Raw genomic sequence first — 6,000 nt, forward strand, 5'->3', positions numbered from 1 at the left:
GATCCATGTCATGAAAGTCTGATAACTAAATAGAAAGAAATTTAATATCAACAAACTAAATTAAAAAAAAAATTATTAAAAGAAAAAAAACAAAAAGAAATTGAGGGGTCAACCCAGAATTAACTGGGTTAACCCGTGAAATCAGGTTAATCCATCAAACCTGGGATATGTGTCATGAAAGTATGATAATTAAATAGAAAGAAATTTAACATTAACAAACTAAAGTAAACGAACAAAATTAATTAAAAACAAAAAAAACAAAAAAAAAATTTCGGGTTAACTCGTCAAATCAGGTTAACCTGTTAAACCCGGGATCCGTGTCATGAAAGTCGGATAACTAAATAAAAACAATTAACATCAACAAACTAAATTAAACAAAAAAAATTATTAAAAGAAAAAAAAACAAAGAAAGAAAGAAGCGAAAAAAAAACCCAAAAGGCATAAAAAACGAAAAAAACAGCTAAAAAAAACAAAAAAAAAGACAGCTCAGCAAAAAAAAAAAAACTAAAGCAGTGCAGTCCACAGTAAAACACTGATAATAATAATAATAATAAGTACAACGAAAAAAAAAAAGCACGGGAAAGCTACAGTACTTTCCCACCCCTTTTAAAGTATTGTTAATATATATATATATATATATATATATATATATATATATATATATATATATATATATATATATATATATATGTGAGGCCTCTTGATATTTTTTGGTATATTAAAATGAAAACCATAAGTTTTATCAAAATAATTTTTTCTTAACTTTTATGCTTTTAAAAGCCTACCAGCCAACTTCACCCATCTTTTGAGGCTTCATGGTATATTTTTGTATACTGGTGTGAAAATTTTAAGTTTTGTGAAAATAAATCTTTTGTAACCTTTATGCTTTTAAGAGTTTACTAGCTAACTTTAGATACCTTATGAGACTTTAAGATATGGTTTTTTGCATATCAATGCGAAAATCATAAGTTTGGTCAAAATATATCTTTTGTAATTTTTGTACTTTAAAAATCCCATTAGCTAACTTTATGCATATTTTTGGGACTCAAGGTGTGTTTTTGTATACCAATGCGAAAATCACTTGCACATGAATTTACAATCAATACCATTTGAGAATACTCTCTTAATTATTTAAATACCTTCATATAATTCATGTTATACACAATATTTGCTCGTTTGTTACTCTTGATTAGGACAACGTGTAGCAGGATCAAAACATAACACTCCCTATATAAGATATCTTAGTGATCTCAAGTCTAGGGATCATTTACACAACTGTCACATAAGTCTTTCCATAGAAAAAAAAAATGATATCTCCATATAGAATTTCCATGCATGTAAATTCAATATACATGTCATCTGACAAGCAATTACATATTAGTTCTAGGTATTTCTCGTACCTCAGTTTATAAAAAAAACTACTTCATTTCATAAAGAAAAGAATATAATATATAGCAGTCTGAACAACTCTAATTAATATCTAATCTTAATAGAGCATTAACCAGGAACACTTTAGAAATAATGTTTTGATGCAATATGAATCATATAATTATAACAACTTTATATTTTTCTTTGCAAAGAATTTTTATCCCAATAACTTTATCTTTACTCTAGATTCGTTAATCAAATATTTAATGAATATTAAAGATAAACAAACCTTTATTAATAAATTAAATATATTTATATATACAAAGTCAATATCACTGTAACTAACTGATTGACTACATGACATATATACCAATACTAGATTGAAAGGAAAACGAAGAAGAAAATTGAGTTTAAAACATAAGAGAATAGGTTGAAATATAGAGCTAAAACAGGGGTGAAAAAAAGTTGTAAAATATGTAAAAACAATGCAAAAAACTCTTCTTTCAATCCTATTTTTAGATGGATTTTAGAACCCAAAGTAATAAAGAATTACTAGAATTAATTTCTCTTATTATCAGCTTTAATTCTAGAAAAAAAATGATGAAACAATTCAGACTTTATTCATGGGATGAACAAGTAAATGAGCTGTAAAGTTTTTTTTATGGACTAGACCTAAGTCCAAATTAAATTTGCTAAAAATAATATGTTGTAGCCCAAAAGATTATCCATGTTATGAAGAATCAATTCTAGGAAAAAAAAATGATGAAACAATTCGGAATTTATTCATGAGATGAAGAAGACAATGAGCTGAATTTTTTTTTATGGACTAGACCTAAGTCTAAATTAAATTTGTAAAAAATAATATGTTATAGCTCAAAAAATTATTTTACAATAAACTCAAATCCTAGTTTTAAAACCTGATAACAAGCTATGTGGATAAGTTTAAGTTTAAGTTTAAAGTTCAATTTTGTTTAGAACTTCTCCTGTCTAAAAACTTGAGTGTTTTTTTAGATAAATTTTAATTTTTTTTTATTTTTACTATATAAACAATAAAAAAAAGTTTCTATTTGGGATAAAAGTTTATAGAGGGTTTTGAATTTTTACAACATGCCAATTAATTTATTTTTAAGATTAATTTCTGAGTCGCTCGTAATTTATTTTAACCAAACTAATATTCAATGCTATAAATAGCACCGAATGCAAGCTTGGTGAGCCTTTAATAGGAGTAGTATATTGTTTTAGTGCTGGACCCCCTAAAAGAGTGCACAGAGAGCCAGACTCAAATTATTAGAAGTGCTAGTACCACCAGTCAATGTGTCGAGCCAAGCTGGTGGCAGCATCCCAGTTTGCTCTTGCAGAGTCTTGAGCGCAGAGACCCCGTAGTATAGACACCAGCAATATCCTTCATAGCACCACCTACTTTACCCCATCAGCACCGCCACTGTTCCAAATGTTAATCTCTGGCTGCAAACCATGGACTGCCTGTGCATTTATAGCAGCAATTTCTTGGAACATGTTTTTGTATGCAGCATAGCTGCCACCAAGTAATTCGAGTAGTGTGATCAAGTAAAACCCTTGTGCTTCTGCCATTCTTTGGATTGCTTTAACTTGTTTCTTATTTTGTAGAGGTCTCCTTCAGCAGCTTGTTGAAGAGAATACAAGGCTGCATCTCCAGTAGCTTGTTGTGCCTCAGCTTCCTTCATTTTGTCATAGAGGGCTGCATCAGCTGCTCTTTGCTTTTTGTACTGCTGCCAGTTTGCCTCTTGGACCTATACATATAAATAAAGCCAATGGGGACCAGATTTGAATGGAATTCTATTAATCCCTATCGTGTGATGATTAATTAATTAACCTTTTGCCTAACCAAAAACACCATCTTAATAACAAGGACAATTAAATGCAAAAGAAGTGTACGGTGGTGTAAAATACCCTAGTTTCATGCTCCACATCGCTGAAGTAAGAAGGGAGTGAAAGTTGAGGAGAAACATACCATTCCTTTCTCATATTGCATAGCCAAGAGCGCAGCAATAAAAAGTGTCGATACACGAGAAAGTTAATTTTAGGCTCCAGAAATTTGAAAGGGCAAATAGGATGGATTGTGGTAACCTTAGTACTAACTACTGAGTGATGACTGCAAATCCTTTAATAAATTTATTTTGTTTGCAACTAATATATAGTCAATTACAGCAAGCAAATGGGTTCACAATGTAAGAAACAAAATCCTCGAATAAGTAAACCACATCTTGCGCACTGGTTTTTGTGCTGCTTCGTACCGTTATTCTGCTTTCTTCATTAGCATTAAATTACGTTGGATTAAATGCAAAAGGAAGAAAAGAAGAGGAAAAGACCAGATGAAATTCGTTTTTACTATTGTATATTGACCGAATCACCAAGAACTAACCACTTGGAAAACTGCATAATTTATTTTTTTGGGAAATCTTATTGGCAGAACACAGAGGTCAAGATGAAACTACTAGAATCCAAGTTCAGTTAATGAGCACAAGTGGCCAGAGTGAATTTCCGAGCAAAAGATGATTAGAAATACGACCTTGAAATCCAAACGGTTGCTTTTTACTTCGACATGAAATTGAAAAGTCCCACGTTATTATCTGGCTTCTACTAATTAAGTCTTTAATCTGTAGAAATCTACACTGTCAAATAAGATAACATCAACCCAGATTTCATGAAAACTAATCTACTCCAAAGACATAAAGCACTTGATCCGACACTCCACAAAAAATTCTTATTTTAATGCTTTTTTAAGTAAAAATTACTTTAAAAAACAACAACTATTACAGTATGAACACCCTCCTAAATTTATCTTATCCTTTCTTTTGTGGGTTGTTTATTGTTTTTCTTTCCTGTCTATTTCATACCAGCTTACCTCTTGCCATTTTTTCATTGCATTGCACTTTTTTTTCCCTCTTTTTAACTGTTCTTCGATTGACAACCAAGAAGATAATTTTGAGCAGAACTATAGATGAAAACGGTCTGTATACAGCCCAAGTCTATCCTTTGCCTGACCTACGAGTTTTGGACATCACATCGGGGTTCTGTAGGCATTTCCATATACCTTTTACTTGATTTATTATAATTTCCTAGAATAAAGGACTAATAGAGTGGTGGTTTTTGTCATCCACAAAATCATCAACAATAAGAACTCCCGGAATGAATCGGTCAAATATCATCTTTCAAGCAGGACACGCAGTTCAAACTTCAAAGTCCTTGTTCCAAGAAACTCTATGATCATACATTTAGACAACAAACATATTTGTTCGCTTTATATGCACCGCATACAGTTGTAAAATCAATGATTTTTAATTTTTCACGGGAATAATTACAAAATTCAAAAGTATTCTTAGCTCTTAAAGCTTCATGCTGCAAACTAACTAATCCTATGATGTATGATCCACCATCGTGGACGACAATTTCTGTGCTACCCTATTGTGGATCCACCGTTAAGGAGTTTATACATGTATGATAGCAGCAATCACTAGATTCTTCCTTTTGTGGCTTTTGATTCCATTAAGGAAACTGGTAATTGTAGTTCAAAGTTCAAACTACTCTTCTTCAGGGATGCTATGAAGCACACCATCATATCCACCATTAGAGGACACAACACTAACACGATTAACAGGAAGTTGGACAAGTTCATGTGCGACATCTTTGAATTCAAGAAGCCCCCCTTCTTTGCACTTGGCCATTAATCGAGCTGCTTCTTGTTTTGTCATCCTAACTTTCACTCTGATCACATCTTTTTCTTGCACACTGCTGGCATACCCTCTCTTCTCAAAATTCTTCCTCGCATCTTCTTCTTTAATTGCCAAGCAATTACCATCTTTCTTTAACTTCTTTGGTGATATCTTCTTGCTCAACTCATCTCTATATATCAAATTTGTTCCCTTGCTTCCCCTAGTGCCTTTTTTAGTGTCATACAGCATGCTATTTAAATAAGAGATTGAAGAGGTAAACATTTTGAGACAGAAAAAAGTAGCTAGCACAAGAGGAAAAGAGAGATGTTTGTGGCAGTTGAAACTAAGGGTGGAGTGTATTTATACTGAAGGGTGATGGGCTAGTCAAATAGAGGATGGAGTGTTTTATGGGGCACAAGTGTGATTAATTTGATGCAAAAGAAGTAATGTACACATGAAGGCTGGAACGTAGGAAACACAAGTGGATGACTGGACCGTCAAGCATACGATATGGAAAAGTATTTGCAACGTCCCTCAGTCAAAGCATTGAAGTGATGATCTATCAAATTAATCAGTACACAGTGGAGCCCGTAAGAGAAGAAAACTTTTAAGCATCTTTGAAAAGGTCAATACCTTTTATTTGATTGGAGATCATAAGGTCATGACAGTTAACTTTGTGATGAGGTAATTAAATTACAGCTTTACAAGACAGTCGATACGAGAAAACTTAAGAATGTCTCTTTCGAGTTCGAGTTCGAGTTTGTTAATTTCGAGCAGGCGTTTTCTCGTGCAATGGCATAGCCAGGGTTCTTACTTACTTTGTTGCAGAAATGGCAGATGCACGCTGCTTTTCTACGGGGTAAATTATTTGTCTTGGCTGTGGAAACTAGTAACCTCATACTAAATAGGTATGGGGATTCATCAATAAGCATTCGATCAA

This window comes from Populus trichocarpa, chromosome 3 (genome assembly GCF_000002775.5).
Source record: "Populus trichocarpa isolate Nisqually-1 chromosome 3, P.trichocarpa_v4.1, whole genome shotgun sequence".
NCBI classification, from domain to species: Eukaryota; Viridiplantae; Streptophyta; class Magnoliopsida; order Malpighiales; family Salicaceae; genus Populus; species Populus trichocarpa.